Source organism: Porites lutea, chromosome 8 (genome assembly GCF_958299795.1).
Source record: "Porites lutea chromosome 8, jaPorLute2.1, whole genome shotgun sequence".
Lineage (NCBI taxonomy): Eukaryota > Metazoa > Cnidaria > Anthozoa > Scleractinia > Poritidae > Porites > Porites lutea.
The window spans coordinates 8,931,128-8,951,939 of NC_133208.1; the positions used below are offsets into that span (position 1 = coordinate 8,931,128).

Consider the following 20,812-nt stretch of genomic DNA (forward strand, 5'->3'; position numbering starts at 1 on the left):
CCAAGCTCATCTATTGGCGATGAGTTTAATTATGGTTACGAGATATAACGTCATAAGTAGGAGGTGATCAAGCCATTTTCGAGTGAAAGTACATGTTTTTCCAACTTTTTTTCAACAATAAAAGTAAATCTTGAGGCTAAAATCATTCAAAGTGCTTATTTTGTGTTATTTTTCTTCCCCAGCGCAAAAAAAATCACCATTTCTCGCGGTTTTAACCTGATTTCTAATTCTTGGTAAAATCCAAGATGGCGACCATTTTGGTGACGTCACAGGCCCCCCAGCAGCGCCACCACCCATAAAATATACCTCATCTTGTAGAGAATATCAAAGGCTTTCCACCGAAGGTAAAATCGTTTCGAAACACTGCAACATATCAAAAACTCTAGTGGGGGGGTCCATCCACCCCACCAACTTGTACCACGCTGGGGGTATGAATTTGCATGTACGTCCGAGGGTTAATAACAAGAACGGTACTATCAGAAAACAATAAAAAAATATTGCCCCCAGTAAAAAACCGGTCAACTTTGCTTTGCTTTGCATTGTATAGAGTATTATGACCATTCTGTTTCCCGATATCAGCCTCACACACTGTTCATACGAAAAAACGTTAATCCGGGAAAGAGAGTCGCCCTCTCTGCGGAGTATTTTTTCCCAGTTTCTTTTTTTTAAGTAAGGAAAAAGTTGACACCTTTACTTAAGCTAACATCGTTCGCTCACGCTCTGCCTAGACGAACAGTTGGGCAAGCCAAATTGTTTATATGAGGAAACGTTGACCCGGATAGGAGAGTGACCCTATTATCGAATTCATTCTCTATTTTTGTCAACAGCAATAGTCTTTATTCGTACCAATCTGCAGCAACATGAGAAAACAAAGCATAATGAAAATCAGTACTATCTTCCTCAAATAACAAGTAACTGTCAAATAACGAACTTCAGGGAACGAATCGAAAAAAACGCTGTTGCTATCTCGCACGTCGATAAACGTCGATAAAATCACCTAAGCTAATTTATCCCTGTCTGAAAAAATTTTATCAGTGAAGAGACTTTCATTTTTTCAGATTTCAAATCTTAGTCAATCCATGGGCCCCAATACCCATTTTCGAGCGCCAGTGTCTTTGCATCTGGATCAGCGTCAACTTTCCCAGAAGGTACCTCGCCCGTCTTGTAATATGTGACTCGCCTTCTTAACGTCCTTACCAAAGCTGGGTACGTGCTTTTGAGGTCTTGAGTCTCATATGGGTCAGCGGTAATATTGTAAAGTGCAACTCTAATTGTGCCACCAGATCTCTGCGGATAACAAAGGAAGGCAGTAAGAAGATTAAAGAAAATATTTATATGAAGCAATGTGTCTTGCCATGTTACAACTAAACATTTAACTAAAACTGGATGATGATATTTTAAATAGGAAATCGCAGCTCATTAGTTTGTTTATAATTAATTTTGTAGGATTAAAAGAAGGAAAGTGGATATAACAGTTAATCAGCACGTCAGCAGGTTATTGGTGACTTCGTGTATGGTTCAGAATTCGTGGATGGCAACAGTTCATTTAATTATGGACAATGCTTTGCAGTGGAAAAACCTCTATCGAGTGGATAACGCAACTGGTCTCGTACGGAATACCCAGATCTGTGGGGGGGAGGGGAGCGGGGGAAAGGGGTGACCGGCCTGTAAAGCGGGCAGGGAGGCCCTTCGGGTAATTGGGATTAAACCAGGCATGGCCTTGAGCTTAATTTCACCCCTAGAAGAAACCATTCTAGTAAATAGCAAAATGAGTGCCATAGCAATGTGACTGCCTCAAACAATGCAGAATTATTAGTGGTGACTGTTGAGTTTTATCTTAAAACCACAGATTAAAAGTTTGCAGACCTCTCTGAAAACCAACCTCCGATTAATTTCAAGCGTTTAATTGGTCTAAAAATATTTTTGGTGAAATAACCATCAGTCCCAAGGGGTCAGTAGACTGGGCGTTTCCCTCTCTGTCCCATCATGCTCTCTTGTTAATACCTTTTTCGTTTTCCTTGCTCCAGAGGACAACTATGGCGGTTCGTACCAGTCTTTATCGGTTTCGTTTAACAACAGCTTCATGTCGCCCACACGAATTGCCGCAGTGTCTCCGTCAATATTGTGAAGAATCTCTGTTCTTTCTGATGCGGCTCCTTCAGAAATTGCGGACCATATGTTGTAGCCATCCAGCGTTGAACTATCAGAATCCTCTTCTATGCCTTACAAGGAATAAGAAGCAAGGTTAATAGCGTTTTGGTTTAACAACTCTTACAGAGCACTTCAGTGATCTAAAGGAGTGACGTGATCTAAGTATTTGTAACAATCAATGGGGGCAAACCTGCAAGATAGAGGAGGGTTGGGTACCAGTCAGTCACGTGAAAAAGCTCATTGCACGTGACTCCAGTCCTCTGCAGCATATTTCCATGAACAAAAGCCACTCCTCTGACCCCTCCCTCCCAGAGGCTTCCTTTTTCACCACGAAGAGGCCAGTTGTAACCACCATCATCAGGTGCCCCGCCATTATCAGTAGTCACAATCAACAAAGTGTTGTCCCATAAACTAAACAGAAAGTAAAGCAAAACGAATAATCTAAGTGACACATAAGAAGGTACAACTAACCCGGCGAACACAAAAGGAGCTAAGGATGGATATTCTTGAATATTAACGGACTGTAATTGTGGATTTTGGAAACTTGATAGCATATCAGATTTTCAAAGTTGATTTTTGTTGTTTGTGACGTTTCATATAATACTTGGGTAAGTATTTGTTTGACACGAAGCGGGATTTAGTCTTTAACAAGTTATTTCCCAAGTATTGGCTTAGGTTCAATATTTTAAGCCCTAGAAGAGACCATACTAGAACAGGCCATCAAATAAGCGCTATGGTGATTTTAATTCCGCTAAAAATGTTGACACCGACACTGTCTTCAACACAGTTTGGTCACTTTTGCCTCAAGGACAAATTTAACGAACACAGACGTCCAGTCGACAAAACTAACATTAAATCTAAACGTGCAGTTAATCTCATTAGGGAAAATTCATTCTTCACGTGACTCGGTCACTAAGGCGAGGGAGTCACATTTGATAGAATAGGCCACGACTCTTGAACCTAATGGCCTAAACTGCCGTGACGAATCATTGTAATCCATATCCTTAATAGTTTTTCTTTTCTTTTCTATGTTGCACTTCATTTCCGCCTCTCCCTTTTCAACAATGGTTATTGCGACATTTCTATCTATATAATGAATATTGTAATTCCTATCATAAATTCAGTAACAAAAAAAAAATTAAAAAATAAAAAATAAAAATAATAATAAATTCAGTAACATCTGTAAACCTGAAGGAGGCTGGTATGGCCAACCGAAATATTGTTATGAAAAAAACAAGACACGTTGTTATGATCAGCTTTATAGTGGTCTTTGGACTTCTAGTTTTTTAGATATTTTAGCTGATTAGATCTTTTTTCTAGAGATCCAACGTTTACAACCAGCGGGATCTTCGTCCACGGTTTTTGCAGTTAGTTTCTTTATCACTTTTATGTGGCGATTTCGTCCCGCATAAACCTAAGTTGTACCTGTGTAGGTAAAAAATATTTGCTTTTAATGAAAAACTTCCAAAGTAAGACCAACATTTGGCGATTTACAGCCCTTAACGGGATGACAAGTAAAGGGTTCCCCCGGGGATTAATATCGTCTTTCCTTTTGTTTCTCCCCCGAAATTTACTTATGATCCCTGCTTCCGTACCCCTAAGGGCTTTTTACCAATGGGTACTTCAAATTCTTATGGGTGCCCTAATGTAATTTTGATGTCAAATAAATGGATGTTTTATTTGACAGGTCCAGATCTCTCCTTATTATCTACTCACCCAGCTGTCTTCATGGCCTCTGTTAGATTTCCTATTGCTTCATCAACATTTTCAACCATTCCTGCATAGATTTTTCTGTCATCATCTGTGATGTTTTCGTACTTTTCCGTGTACTCGGTGGGAACTTCCAGAGGAGTATGGACGCTATGAAATGGTAGATATAAAAACAATGGTGTCGAGGCATTGTGGGATTCAATAACCTTCTGTGCTTGCTGCAAATAAAAAGCGCTTGAAATTGACATCCACTTTACTGTGTTGGGGCCAGGTCACGCTAAAATATGTATTCATATCTATTAAATTAAAACAAAAATGGTCGAGGCTTGTAATTGACCTTGTCACGGTTTTCGAGGTCATCTCGACGAGTAGGCAAACTTGTGAGAAATTACAGTGTTTGTATGAGAATCTAATGTCAAATAATTTCCGTAGAATGGCGGTTCTGAAAAAAATAAGAATTGTAAACTAAAGCTTCGCTCCTAAGGAATCTACTGAAAAACCGTGAGCGAGTTTGATGCGCTTGAAAACCTAGAACCACTTTTTAAAATTTTCTATACATTTGTAGAAAGTCCCAGGAAAAATTAGAAACATATATGTGGAAAATCTAAAGCAAGCTTCTGGAGAAATTTAAGTACAGGTACGCCCAAAAAAATTTTTAAGTACAATCCTTTGTTTTGTAGCTTTAGTTTACAAGTCATATTTTTTCAGAACAGCCGTTTTACGGAAATCATTCGACATTAGATTGTCATACAAACACTTTTGCCTACTCGTCAAGATGGCGTCGAAAACCGTGACAAGGTCTATTTTAGACTTTTATGTATTGGACCTGTTCCTGTCCTGTTCCTTAATGTTTTCCTCTCCTGACTAATCAACAAGAATATCTTGTCAAGTGAAGAATGATCTTGGCAGTTGTGAACGCAATTTATGCAATTGCGTAAGAGAAGCCTGAAAAAAATTCAGGACTTCAACGGAATTTCAACCCGTGACCTCCCGATACCGAACACAAGACCTGCTTCCAACATCAGTGGCTTCATAGCGTAGTTGGTTAGAGCGTCGCACCGGTATCGCTTAGTCACGGGTACAAATCACGTTGAAGTCGTGAATTTTTTTCGGGCTTCTCTTACGCAATTGCATAAATTGCGTTCACAACTGCGAGGACCATTCTTCACTTGATTTCATTTCCGCAGCTCTCATACATTTGTCACAAAAAAATGACGGTCGACAGTCAAGATCCAGAAGATCTTTTTTGCGGTGAAAAGTACTACATTTCTTTTCTCCGTATGATCAAGTAGGTGAAATAGCTAAACGAAAAAAAATAAGAACAAATAAGAATCTATTGTTATTCCAAACCTCAGCGTAAAGATACGTAGAATAAACTCCGTCTTTATCTTCTACAGGCGTTTCGTTATCATGTAGGTCAAGAATTCCGGCTGTCTCGTGTGTGTAATGATCTCCAGCGCCGAGGTATATGCCATAAAATGAATCGAATCCACGGTATCGTGGAGTGTATGACCAGCTACAGAATCCCAGATGCCACTTTCCTATCATATGTGTAGAATATCCTGTTGCGAAATAAAAATGAGTGCATCTTAAAGCTTTTGTTTTTGAAATATAGTTTTTAGTGGCGCCTCAAGACACTACATCTGGGATTGTAGAACCTGCAACAGGACCCCTCAGCTAAAAATATTTTGGAAGACCCTTCAGTCCCAATATAAAATTGAATCCTACAAACAAGTATCTGCAAACAATCCTACAAACAAGAAATGGGATCTTTTGGTCCCACTCTTCAATGGTAATTGTTAGTTTAATTGGCAAATGTATATTTGTTCCCAAGTTACCAGTTAAAATCAGTGATTGCCTGTGTGTTCATGCGTCAGCCCCGGGTCAGAAAAGCATTACACAGCCATATTTCGTCGATATTTGTTACTGAAACATTAACTTAACTTTAACTACGAGAACTTTTACATACGAGATACTTACGGGTTACATAGGGATACATGCAAGCAACATACGGATGCTAGCCTGCGTCGCAGAAGCTCTACCTTCTAAATTGACTATACAGACTGACTATACAGACTGACTATACAAATGGTTTAGACGACTGCGTAGGCCGGCTGCAACGCAGGATAACGGATGCATACGATTGTCAAGTGAGTAACATACGGAAACATTCGAATGCCTTTTTCATCTTTAAAAAATCTTCAGTTCTAACAATGTTGAGAAATGTAACTTTAAAAAACCATGCAAAGATGTATTTATAACAAATTTTAATAATGTCTCAAAATGCAACCAAGTGAATCATTCCATTTAGCGACAGGTAGCGCAAACATTTTTTCCCTTATATTCGCATGTTATCCGTATGTAACCGTGTGGTGTTTTAGTCAAGATCTCTGATCCAAGTACATGCTTGTAACAAACGGGTAACATACGGACATACGGATACATACAAGCATTATTATTATACTTTGTACTCATTATCTGTCTTCTCATTGGCTAAAAGCCTACAGCTTTTTTTGGAAATCACCGCAGCCCACAGATTAATTAGTTATCTGCTCACCCGATTCACTCAAAGGGTACTGGGTATCACCCGTAAAAATGATACCCAAATTACCGGGTATCACCCGCCATAGTACGTACTATAGTACGACTGAGAAAGTGCTTTACCGGATGGTGCAGGATGATGGATAAAACGTGTTGTAATTGCACGTTTATCGGTCTTATTATAAAATCTGTTGCAGCACGCTGTCACTGAGGTTTATATTGAACGTGCAAAGCAGTATATAATGGGCCGGTAAGTTGTGAAAGCCTTTATTTTGTTCATTATTTTTGCCTTCGTTGTTTACCTATCCTTTCTGGTGTTGTTGACACTTTAACAGACCAGTTTGTTTGGTTGCAGGCGGACACTGCGGTAAGTAGGAGAAGAACAGCTTAGTGCGAGCATTTCGGATGATGCCGGTGAACAGGATCGCGACGATTTACGACGTGGACTGATCTTTGGCAGGTATGTTGTGCAGCTTACCATTTCGCTTTCGAACCTCGCTTTCAGCGATAATTAAGCCAGAAAACCTCTAGATGTAAACTTAAGCTTAACACTGATCTTCGCTATAAAAAGACTCTCAAGAGTAGACGATGTGTGTGCCAAGTTACGACAACCTGCTCTAACGACAACTTTCCTAAAGAAGGTTCGTTTTCAAAGAGCAACAGGTGTCACCTCTGTGACTCCGAAGCTGGTATTCTTCGTCGTTGCTTGGACTGCCGTACAACAGCAAAGGTTTGCGAATCTTGTGCAATTTCACGACAAATTAGATATTTTTCAGCGTCTGGAAATCCTTAAGGTACTTAAGACTAAGTTGGTCCCTGATCTAGGTACGTAGGTTGGTATAGGTTGCAATACTGAGTACGAGTTGATTGAATCAATCCCCCTTATGCTTTTAAACTTCATGCTAATTATTTTATTTTTGAAATAATGTACGTGGTAGGTACTAAGAGAAAGCATTTGCATTCTCAGCTTCTCTAACTGCATCTCACTGAAGTTGCTTAAACTTGGCTAGAAACTGCTCTCAGATCCCTTTGTCAACTACGTTATTTGTCAGTCATTACAATTTATCATTTTGCTTTTTTTTTCAAATTATTATCTTATTAAATTTTATATATAGAAGTTCCAGTAGACGGTCTAGCATGATTTTATAAATATATACCTGCCTTAGTATCACGTGCATCCCCAGCTACCTCTAAACAAGCCTTGGTTTGTGTATTAGTTTGTGTGCACCACCATCACAAAGATTTTCCTTACTTCCCGTTATTCTATGGTTTTACAGATCCCATTTGAAACCAATGTATGCATTCGAAGCTGCCCCCATTGTTGGTTTGTCATTTTCAGTAGATTTCCTTTCGAAATGGTTGAAAAACAAGTTTATTTAAACTAGTTTGCATGAAATATAGGGCTAAAAAATGCATCTTTGATCCTTGTTTCATGCTTTATGTGCCAGATTTGTTATTGTGAAAAGTGCACTTAGTATGCATTCCAGCTATTTCTACAGACACTCCACGCAAATCATTATGGAAACAAATAATTCAACAATTAGAATGTAACAGGATTCAAAACCTCAACTGGCACTGGAGACAACCATTAAAACTATTAACAATCAAGGCTGCGACTAAGAACAAATCAGGCAAGTGACCACAGCAGGACTCGAACCAAGGACAGCTAGATTGCAACTTGTCTGATGTGGTTCCTTACTCAGCCAGTCACTTCCTCCTGAGTATGGCATTCCATAATTTTTGTTTACGAGGAGGAGAATTATATATTCAGTTGAACCTCCACGAATCACTCCACAATGGCCACGTCTCTATAACGGCCATTTTTTGGCGGACAGTCCATACATTCACTCTTGTTTCAACCTCTCTACAATGGCCACTTTCTTCTGTCCCCAAGGTGGCCTTTGTAGAGGGTTTCAACTGTAGTACTCTTTCATCTTACCAAGAACCCTGCAAAGTGCTTGACAGACATCAGTGCTCATTTAACATCCTGCTCTCCCTCGCCTCTTTTGTATTTATTGTTATTCCTATGATTTAAAATGTGGTGCTATAAAGCCACTCGTCAATGATTTCTGTAGTTGATTTACACATCTGCTTAATGTGCATTGATTACTGTATTTTATATATTTTTGTACTCTTACAGCACATATCTTAAATATTACTCTTTTGCCCTTTTTCAGTTCTTTAGTACTTCAAGTGGTTGTTAATGAACATGTTTGCAGCTGTGAACCCAAGTTTTTTTAAATTTACCAAGCTTAATCTTAGGGGTTCCACACCAACCATGCCAGAGTTGGCATTCAAATGTTTTGAGTTATTTTGCATTTGAATATCTATAGCTTTTAATTTTTGATACCAAGTTCTAAAATCTTTTAGCTGTGTTTATTGTTTCCACCATGGCCCTTGTCCACCGACCAGGCAGTGTTATTGGGAGATATCAGCCTGACTTACGTTTAGAAGTCAGAAACATTCACTATAAAATTATTAATCCATACACACAGGGAGTGGTGATATTGAATATGTTTTAAAATTCAAAATAATATCCTTAGCATTTCCAACCTGTGTTATATGAAGATCCCAACAAAGCAGGTATTTAGAGGAGAGAAATGCTCACAATTTACAGGATGATTTTAAGTTCCTGAATTGCAACGTGAAACTTTGGGGAAGCAAAAACATAATACATGATGGTGTGAAAACAAAGCTGTCAATAATACTACTACTTGTGTAACCCAGACAAATGTGCAAGTAATATTCTCTAAAAGCAATGATCAAATAAATCTCTTTTCTCAATTTCATTTTACATGCAGGTGTTTGCTTCAAAGGACAAGAGATTAGAGGAAGTGAAAGAATGCACTGTCACAGAGAAGAAACCATTGAAAGAGAAGAAGAGATGTTACTCTCTGGAAGCCAGCTCACAGCTTAAATCCTTAGTGGCCTTTTACTAAACCCAGGTTTTGCTATCAGTTTATCAGTTAGCCTTCCACTGACACTGTCTTTCTTCTGGCTCATCACACAATCCTCCTCAAAGAACATGGCCTAGGAATGTCTGCATGGGAGGCTAGCTGTCTGTGGGCTGGCTTTAATACTTTCATGTAATTGATATGTCTGCTGCAGTCACTGTTTATGTGATTGAAATAAGTATGCAAAGAAGCTGCATTTGTGTCACCCTTATCAAAGGCACCCAAAGTTCATAAAACTAGTGCCCAAGTCTTATATATTGTCAAAAGAATAACATTATATTGCATTATATGGCAGAAAGATGAGTAAATGAGTTTTCAATTAAAATTGTGTTCCTTAATTCTAGAAGCATGTCTTCTTTCTTTTGAGGATTAGGGATACAAATTTCGTAAGAAGTGTTTCATAAGATTGAAAAGCAAAGCAAAACAAACAAGGGATGCAGACTTTTTAAGGCCCATTTTTTTCTGTGCCCATCCTTTGATGAACTGTATTGAATGCAAGTTTCAGATGTAAACCATCAACTTTGTTTCAAGTTATTGGTAGAGGACAAGTTAATTATAGTGAGTAAAAAGGTTATTTTCTATTTTTTGTAGTTCTGGGCCCAGTTGTTGGAAGGCCGATTAACGCTTAACCCGGGGTTAAATTTAACCCGGGTTTCTTATTCTGGCGTTCAAAAGCATTTTCTCGGGTAATTTTCTCTGTTATTTTTAGAGCTTCCAATCATCAACTTGTAGACAAAAAGAATTAAAACTGAAATGCTTTTTAAGCTTTCAAATCTGAATTCAAATCTCGCACTAACCCTGAGTTATCTTAACCCAGCTTTGAACAACTCAGCCCTGTGTGATTCACCGTTTTATACACAAACTGTTAGATTGATGCCGTATTTCAAATGGTAGAAAATGTTGTTGAGTTGTGGGTGTAATTTTAAACCAAGTATTGTTATGAAAGGCAAATGCATACACTTAACTTGAAGACAAATTATTTTCCATTAATGTGTTTTTTTACATTTTGTAAAATTACACTACATAAAAAGGCTGCCGAAACTGGCAAAGGCGGCACACTTTTGTATTTAATCTTACATTTTGAGTGTGGTATGGCCATTCCCACGTTCCTTTGGGGTCAAGTGAATTACCCGAAAGCAGACCTTTGGCTGCAAAAAGAGTTTGTGGGTTGTAACTTGCCAGTCCCAATAACCGTAAGACGTACAGTGGCGGATCCAGTGAGAGGGTCGGGGCGGGGTCCGGACCCGCCCCCATCAGGCCTGCGGTTGTTTTTTATTACTTGTTTGACCCTGAAAGTTTTGCATCTATAGGATCGCATATCACGATTCGACTTGTTGATTTTTCATTGAAACGCGCGGTACCTTTTGGCATGATTAAATTTCAGGCATATTTGAAATATATGTAATTTTGGGAGGCTACTCTCAAATGATCTGTTCGTTTCAGGATTCCGAATCAAAGATTGGACCCCCTAATTAAAAAAAAATTCTGTATCCGCCCCTGACGTAGAGCTTTGCATCTACTGCATCGAGCTAAAAAAAACGTAACCTTGCTTCAGAAAATACCAGGAACGTAAACGCTTGTTTTCACTAGCCACGACGGAGTCGGAGTTGTAATCACAACCGTAGAGCTTATGATGTAATGAAAACATCGTTCTGATTCCGCTTACGACTCCGCCGCTTACAATCCGCTTATGATCCAGTGAAAAACAGATTGTCAGAGTCGGAAGCAGAAGCGGATAAACTAAACCAATCACAAAGCGTGGGAACATGCATTGTGATTGTTTTAGCCTTCCGCTTCTGCTTCCGACTCCGACAATCTGGTTTTCACTAAAACATAAGCGGAATGTAGGCGACGGGAGTCGTAAGCGGGCTCGGAAGAAAAAGGGAAACTGCGGATTTCATCGCGCTTGTGACTGCGCGTACGATTCGGTTTTTGATTTTCACCAGGTCACAAGCGCTCTCACAACTCCGACTCTGACTCCGACCTCCGTCGCTAGTGAAATCCAGCCTTTATTAAACACTTACACGGGCAACACGCGACGTGTACCGCTTCGTTAAGGCTGGTTTTCACTAGCGACGGAGTCGGAATCGTAAGAGCGCTTATGACCCAGTGAAAATCAAAAAGTGGGAGTCGTAAGCGGAGTCAAAAGCGCGACGGAATCGGAGTCAGAAGAATGAGAACGTTTCCATTTCTTCCGACTCCGCTTACGACTCAGTCGCTTACGTTCCGCTTATAATCTAGTGAAAACCAGATTGTCGGAAGCAGAAGCGGAAGAATAAGCCAATCACAATGCACGGTCCCACGCTTTGAGATTGCTTTTGTTCTTCTGCTTCTGCTTGCGACTCCGACAATTTGGCTTTCACTAGATCATAAGCTCTACGCTTCTGATTACGTTTCCGACTTCGACTCCATCGCTAGTGAAAACCAGCCTTTCATAGATGCCACGGAATCTCGTTCAGTTTGCCCTTAGAGGAGAAAGTAAAATATATTTCGGAAAATGAAACTGTTGCATTTTGAGGGGCAACTTCTAAAGGTCAAACAGTTTTGCAATGTCACATTGAAGACATCTCCCCCCCAAACTTTATTTTTTAATCAATGAGTATTCCGTTCAACAACGATAAGGGCGAGGCTAAGGAAATGTCTGACTGCTACTCCCGGAAACAGAGGATGATGCACTGGATAGCGAAACAGAATGTGATTTTGACCATATTGACAGTGCATTGTTCAGGTATTCGGGATGTTATTTCTTGTCCTTAGATCCCATGTCCTAATGCACACTTATGTGTAGAAAGGAACCAGCAACGGCGTCAATAGAAAATCTGGAAAAATTCGCCAGAGGGTAAGAGGGTAATTTGAAGAAAATGGCGAATGCCAAAGGTTTAATTAGTGAAAATTCTAAAGAGGTGGCGGTTTAAAGGGGCCCCTTGAAAAGTGGCGATTTTGACAAAAATGGCGATATGGTTGGCAAAATTTCTATTGAGATGTTGACAGGGCTCTCTTGAAAAGTGGGGATTCGACGAAAATGGCGAATTTTCATACAACGATTCAAAAATGGCAAATGTGACGACCACGACAAATCACCTAAGGGTTGGCGAAAATTCAAACTTGACTCAAAAGAGATGTCGTTGTTGCGTACATTTCTGGATATCTGATCTCGAAATGGTGGGGGGGGGGGGGGGGGTTGGGGGAAGGTCCAGCCATTCAATACGCAAGTTGCCGTCAACTAGTGTCCCGGGTGAAGATGTAGAATTTTTGGGTTGACGTGAAATAAGTATGTTTCCCCTACTTTTCATGAAATATGGGCCACTACGCATTTCTTGCGAAATAGTTTGGGACTTCGATGATGAGCTGCCGTGAAATCGCTATGTTTCCTCTAGTTTGCAAAAAAATACTTTATGATAATGCATACAATGCATCCCATTTTATACGAAATGCGAAATAGTCCGCGGCGCTGGAATGAACTGCTGTGAAATAAGTATTTTCACTAATTCCCATGGATTTTCTCCCTCCTCGCGGGCCCCTCGCGCTCCCGCGCCCGAATTTCCCCTTTCCCATTTAACACCTACCCTCAGGCTTTGTACATGAGATATGACCAGAAATGCACGCATTCGCGAAAATGGCAGAAATGGCGATTAATCGCCAAAATCGCCAAACCGTAAGCAAAAAAGGGTTTGTAATCGGCTCCTAATTCAAAAAGGGTTTGGGGGCTAGTTGAAATGACTTGTGGGCTAGTACTTAATTGCTAGCTACAGCTTGCCTGCATGAATGGCAGGCTGTAAAACTGACTTTCTTTGCACCCTAAGGGACGTCTTTAGTTATATAATTTGAAGGGGCCACTTTTTGCATCCAATTTGAATATTTGCCAAATTCTGGATATCACAAGCCCTCTGGCGATTTTCGTCGAAATCGCCAATTTCGCCAAAATCACCAGTCTGGCATCCAACTTAAACCGTCAGAGGCTGGCGATTTTTCGCCATTTTTGCCATTTTCGCCATTGTATCCATTTCTGGATATGAATGGAGACGTACATGGAATATTTTGACAAATACGCGGCTCTTAGATCACATTGAAAATGTGTGGTGTTCCACTCCTTTTCCTGGAACGGATCCGGTTTAATATGCGGAGTTTGGGGTTGCAGTGAAATTACTGTGTTTTCACTATTGACACTATTCTAAGCTATTCTATCATGAAATATTGGGCCACGACGCACTCTTGTCCTTAGATCCCATTTTCGTCGGACTGGGAAATAGTCCATCACTCAAATGAATTGCTATGAAATCAGCGTTTTTCTAAAAATATGAAAGAAACATTATATGGAAATTACGCATTTCTGGCCTGCAGATCCCATTTTGTGATGCATGGGGAAAACCCCTGCTCTTGGACGGGTTGCGGTGAAATGAGTGTTTCCTACTATTTTTCATTGAATATCCGGGTAAATATGCGGAATTTTCGTCGGCCTTCAATTTGGAGTGTGAGCCACTACGGAGTTTTATAGTCCAGGACTTGAATAAATTGCTTCGAAATAAGTAGTGTATGTCACTCTGATCAATATAGTTTGCAGAAAATATGGTGCCAAAAACGCTTTTTTCATCCTAATTTCTTAGTATTCAATAAATGCGAAATATAGTCAGCACTTGAATGAATTGTTTTCGCCAGTGTTTGTTGCTGTGAAATTATTGTATTGTATGTGAGTGAAACATATTCCGTTACTTCGATGAAGTGAGGTGAGATCAGGGTCTTTCCTCTAGTTTCCATGAAAAAATATAGGGCTAAATTTGCATTTTTGGGTCCTTGGATCCCATCTTCTAATAATCGCGAAATAGTTTGGTACTTTGATGAGCTGCTGTGAAATCAGATGTTTCCCCTAGAATTTTTGGAATATTATGGCCAATACGCATTTCGAATTCTGGCCCTGAGAATGGCTGAGATCTTCCAGTTTTTTTTTAAAAAAAGCGATATAGTCCGGCAGTTCCATAATATTAAAACTCCTCTAGTCTAGTGGGGTTAATTTAACTCCTTACAGAGGAGGTTTTTTTTTTTTTTTGGGGGGGGGGGGGGGGGGCGGTCGGGGTTTTTTTTTTTTTTACTCCAAAATGGAGTTTAAAGAACTCTTTTTCAGGAGTAAAAATCACCCAGATATTGAGGAGTTGGAATAACCCCCAAAAAGGAGTTATCCTGTACCTAAAATTGTTACTCCACTTGAACAGAGCTGAAAGTTAAAGTAGCTCCAATAAGAGTAAAAACAACTCATGTAAGGAGCAAAATAACCCCATTTTCGGAGTTATTTTAACTCCAGACTGGGAGTTAAAACCGGAAATCTTTTTTAGGAGTAAAAATGATCCCTAATTTGGAGTTAAAGTAACCCCATAAAAGGGGTTATTCTGTACCTAAAAAATTACCTAAACGTTACTGTGTGAGTTGCTGTGAAATAAGTGTATTTCCACCAGTTTGCATGAAATATGGGCCAAATAGACATTTTTGACCCCTAGATCCCATCTCTTTAACGAATGCGACGAACTGCCGTGAAAGCATTGTGTTTCAAAAAGGCAGTTTTGTTCCCTGCTTGGATCCCACTTTCTAATAATTTGGAAATGTTCTCTGGGCACTTCGATGAGTTAATGTATAAATCAGTGTGTGTTTTCAACTAAAACCCGCGCGACTATAAAGAACCTGAGTTTTAAGAACCTGTTAGGCTAAAATTTGAAAGAGGTTCTTATTAATTCTCTAAAATCTATTTGCTCTTGGGCAAATACTGAAGATAAGTCAACATTGAGGAAATGTTGGGGAGACTTAGGTGCCAAGAGTGTAAAACTGTTAGAACTGAGTGTAATTGGACAAGTCAGCAATTCAGTTCTTCTTCCTAGTATAACATAACAACATAACATAACAACTTTATTTAAGGTCGATGTCTTTAGCTTATAAAAGCTAATTGGGGACACTGAAAAAATAGGAAAAAAATTATAAAATGAGTTTATACATGGTATCATAAGGTGAATTTATAATTCGCTAAAATCTACAGTTTACAAAAGGTAAAAATTAAAAGATTACGGAGTTATCCCCACTAAAATATACAGAAAAATGCTAATCTGGTACGCAAATTTCAAATGAAGAATCTGTTAAAGCTAACTCAGTGAGAAACTGCAGGATCTTACTTGTGGGTTTTATTGTATTTGTCATGGAATATTGGGGCAACTACGCATTGCTGGCCTTTAGACCCGTTTACTACGAGGAATAGTCCAGCATCTCGATGCGCTCAGTGAAATCAGTGTATTTTCGCCAACTGCCATCAAGTACAGCTGTCAAATAGTGGTGTTTCGTGCACGTTATGTAAAGTATTCCATATTTCTCTAGGAGCAGGGATAACAAGCTGAAGGGGATGTCAGAAGTTTTGATTTTTTCACTTGTGTGAAACTTTAATGCTCAGTACTCAAGGTCAGTTAACTCATCTCTACAGTTAATTAATACGCTCCCTGCATTTGCGACAATAAAGTAAAGGGGGCCAACGGTGCAGCTTAACTAAGGGATCAACTCTTAACTGCGGCTACTGCGCCTTCAGATAAGCATATTTTGCTAAAAACATTTTTATTTTACGATTCAAGTCACATTGATCTTAACATCCTGAAATATACTTCATTTTAGGCAAACAGTAATCAAGTCTCTCTCTTGGATTTGCCTACCCTTAAAATTACCAGTCCATCCTATCATGTATGTCATTGGCCCAGATGATTTCGGATGATTGCGCATTTAGAATTAAGACCAGATTTTCATTTTAAACGTTTCTATTACACGGTTCCGATCTTTTTGGTCTTATTAATATTGAAATAAAGTTCCTTTCGTTATTTCTCGAATTTCCTCGCCCTAAAAATGACGTGACCCTGGATGAATTCTTGAATTCGCCATTTTCTCATAGACCGTAATGAACCTTGTTTAAGGCCCAAAATTTTGCACAACCATTGTTTCCAATCTCTCCTGGGTATTACAGTCGTCCCAAGATAAATTTAAGACAATGGTTATGCAAAATTTTTAAGAGGTAAACAAGTCGCATTAAGGTCTATTAGAAAATGGCGCATTCAAGAATTCTTCACTTTGCGCCTTCATAAGATCAGTTTTTCTGTTTAAACGCTCCTATTATACGATTCCCAACAGTTTCATATTAATATCATAGAAATACACTTCATTTGGGGGGAACTGTAATAAAACTTCTTTCTCGAATTTGCCCGCCTTAAAAACGCCCGTAAATCGGCATCCTATAGGATGTCACACGCGCTGCACTCGCCATTCCAAAATTCTTTACTTTGCCCTTCGGAAGACCAGATTTTTGCTTTAAACGTTTCTATTACACGATTCGAAACAGTTTGATGCGAATATCATAGAAATACACTTCATTTGGGGGGAACTGTAATAAAACTTCTTTCTCGAATTTGCCCGCCTTAAAAACGCCCGTAAATCGGCATCCTATAGGATGTCACACGCGCTGCACTCGCCATTCCAAAATTCTTTACTTTGCCCTTCGGAAGACCAGATTTTTGCTTTAAACGTTTCTATTACACGATTCGGAACAGTTTGATGCGAATATCATAGAAATACACTTCATTTGGGGGGAACTGTAATAAAACTTCTTTCTCGAATTTGCCCGCCTTAAAAACGCCCGTAAATCGGCATCCTATAGGATGTCACACGCGCTGCACTCGCCATTCCAAAATTCTTTACTTTGCCCTTCGGAAGACCAGATTTTTGCTTTAAACGTTTCTATTACACGATTCGGAACAGTTTGATGCGAATATCATAGAAATACACTTCATTTGGAGGGAACTGTAATAAATTTTCTTTCTCGAATTTGCCCGCCTTAAAAACGCCCGTGAATCGGCATCCTATAGGATGTCACACGCGCTGCACTCGCCATTCCAAAATTCTTTACTTTGCCCTTCGGAAGACCAGATTTTTGCTTTAAACGTTTCTATTACACGATTCGGAACAGTTTGATGCGAATATCATAGAAATACACTTCATTTGGTGGGAACTGTAATAAATTTTCTTTCTCGAATTTGCCCGCCTTAAAAACGCCCGTGAATCGGCATCCTATAGGATGTCACACACGCTGCACTCGCCATTCCAAAATTCTTTACTTTGGGCTTTTGGAAGACCAGATTTTTGCTTTAAACGTGTCTATTACACGATTCGGAACAGTTTGAGGTGAATATCATAGAAATACACTTCATTTGGGGGAACTGTATTAAAATGTCTTTCTCGAATTTGCCCGTCTTAAAAACGCCCGTCTTATCAGCATCCTATCGGACGTGAGCCAGACCGCACTCCCGAAACCCAGAATATTTTATTTTCCGTGTTGAGAACTACAATTGTTTACTAAAGACGTTTTATCTCATATCACAGATGGATTTTAACCCAACACAATGAAGTAAAACTTCACTTTGAGCAATTTAACTTCGCCCTATTCGTTACTCGTCTTCGAGTTATGCGGAATTAGCTGGAATTGTTTGAAAATTTGCGGTTTATATATCAAATAGACGTTTATATTTTAGTCTTTCCATTTTCCGCTGTATTAAAGAGGCGGAATTATTTTTATTTTATCTAAAATATAACGGTTACTTGCACAGATAGTTGTGTAGCCTATGGACCGCCATATTGCCCGTACTATAGTACGTAATTCAGCGGGTGATGCCCGCGTAATTTGTTGCATTTTCAGCGGGTATCACCCATAGGGGTTGCGTGAATCGGGTGATCTGCTAGCAGATAGCTGACTAATTCCAATGACAATTGTGTTAATTCAGGTTCCTTGCGACAGTGTGTTTCTCGTTGTTTTCTTCAAAGCAATTTATAATAAAACTATTATTAAATTAGGTTTTTGTGATATCCTAAATAATCAAGGAATATCCTTGATTATTCCGGATATCACAAAAACCTCATCCACTATTTTTTTTTTTTTTTTTTTTTTCAGTCACGCTGTGCGCCCGTCCGATCAGATACAAACCAAATTGCACTTCACTCAGTTCAATTCACTAACCATTAACTTGCAAAACGATTGATATCGATTACATCGGAAGTAGTCGTCCTTCTTTCCTTAGAGCCAAGGGCGAGCGAGAACGTAAAATAATGCCGGCAAATTACAAATGATTGAAAGAAGGGGAGATTTGGGCGTAGAGAGGAAAAAGAACTGCTCTTCTTCTCACTCGAGCTGTCCATAAAAGCGATTTTAAAAAACAGAAATAAGAGACTGAACGCAGTCTGGATATCGATTTTCATTGATTGAGTACGCCAAGCATTTGGGAGCAAATGGAACTAGTTAGCACAAGGTTGTTAAAGTCGGTTTGTCCTTACCTGCTTCTTTGAGTTTCTCCGGTAAGGTGGCGATGTTAAGTGGAAGTCCATATGGCTCCGTAGAGCGTATAACTCCACTCTGTAAACCTACAATCAATCAATATATTCGCTTTAAAACAGTGTTATAAAGTTAATGACCAAGCGTTTGGTCAAGAAGGCTGGACATTGACCAAGTTCTTCTCTGGACCGAACTGAAGTTTTTTACCCTGCGAGCAGAGGTTTCTCTCTTGCATGGCTTTTAGCGTAATCACTTGTAAATACCCCTACCCGAAAAAGAAATTATCCGTAAAGCAGAGGAATGAGTTCAAGGATGGCATTGAAACTGTTGGAAAAAATCGCGAGTACCAAGCGATGACACTTCAACAAACAACAAGCTATGCTAAGAAAGCCGTGCAAGTAATGGCAGTAATGCTAAATTTGCGCGACGCATTTTTACCTGTATGTATGGGGTACATTCCGGAAAGGAGAGCACCTCTGGTTGGAGAGCAAACTGGTTGTACATAGTAATTATCCAGTATTACGCCTTCAGAAGCAAGTTCATCCATGTTTGGAGTGTTGATTGTTGAACCATGAAACCCAACATCACTCCATCCTAAATCGTCTAAGACTATCAGCAAAATATGTGGCGAATCACCATGAACTTTGAGCACAAACAACGAAAACGACGAAAACAGGAGAGCAAGGATCAAAAAATGATTGGACCGCATTTTTTAACCTTCCAGCGCTCCTTGCTTTCGAAGCGAAGTGTCAGCGAATGAGTATGGTGCGCTGTTTGTGGGGTTTAGAGAAAGACTATGGGTTGAAATTTAAGTCTGTCATTTGTGTACATTACTCTGTAGGTTGTAAACATTTACTTTGTCGATTGGTATATTACTCTGTCAGCTGCACGCGCTTCTCTGTCAGTTGCAAACATTCACTCTGTCGCCAGGCTCAACTCCATCTGTCTTTTGTAAACATTTACCTTGTTGGTTGTACAAACTACTCTGTCAGTTATGTGCATTATTTACTCGGTCAGTTGTAAACATTTACTACTCTCTGTAAACATTTCACTCTGTCGGTCGTGCACACTACTCTGACGGTTGTAAAGTTGTACAAACTACTCTGTCAGTTGTGTACATTACTTACTCGGTCAGTTGTAAACATTTACTCTGTCGGTTGTGTAAACTCTGTCATTTGTGCACATTACGTACTCGGTCGGTTGTCATTTACTCTGATATTAAAAATGGGTTTAGACCAGGGTTTAGACAGACCAGCACGACTCCTGCTGTGCGCCCATTGTGTCTTTCAAAGCCTTTTTAAAGCTTCCTACCTTTTGTTCCGGGCAGCCTGAAGAGATAAGGCGTGTTTAGAATTTTCTAACGTTCTCCTCAAACAAAGTTTTGAAGAGTTTGTCCTAAGAAGCCTGAGAGCTTCTCCTTTGACAAACTAACGCCCGCTGGGTGACAGCTGTTGAAGTGTGTGCACTGAAATGTTTCAGTATAAGGCTTAAAATGTGTACGCACATCGAGGGATTCTTTCTTTCTCGAATCGTTCTTCCTTTGTCGAGGGGGTGAAAGGGGTTATAGCGTGATACGGGATTAAGTGCTTTTAATTTCGTGAAAGGCGAAAATACGAAATTAAAATCCGTGAATTGTGAGTGGTTTGCTTGTCGTGATACGTGAACTTTACAATTTTTTACGCGATATTCGTGATTTTCAACTAATATTAACTGGCGTAAATAATCAGGTGTCATATCGTGCAAAACGTTTAATTTTAAGGAGTAATATTTTGTACTCAATAAGGGAGCAAACAGGTAACCAATGTAGCTCGAGAAGCAGAGGCGTGATATGGCACGACTTTGGGGCGCAATAAATTAAGCGAGCACTAGCATTCAGAACACGCTGCAATTTAGATAGCTGATATTTTGGCGAACCACACAATAGGATATTACAGTAGTCTACTCTACTAGCAACAAAGGCGTGAATCAGAGACTTAGCGCTGGTTCTGGGTGAGTAGAGTTGGATAAGTTGGAGGTAAAGAGCGAATTCGAATACCCACTAACAGTAAGCATTCACATCCCTTGAAGTTCTTGAGCTTTCTTGGGCACCACATCATTAAGTACGGTGGTTTGAAAACTGAGT

At 39.5% G+C, this 20,812-nt stretch overlaps 1 pseudogene; it reads right to left on the reverse strand.

The window, feature by feature from the left end:
• Positions 1-1,068: 1,068 nt before the first annotated feature.
• LOC140945166 (arylsulfatase J-like) lies at positions 1,069-19,888 on the reverse strand (annotated as a pseudogene).
• Positions 19,889-20,812: the final 924 nt, after the last annotated feature.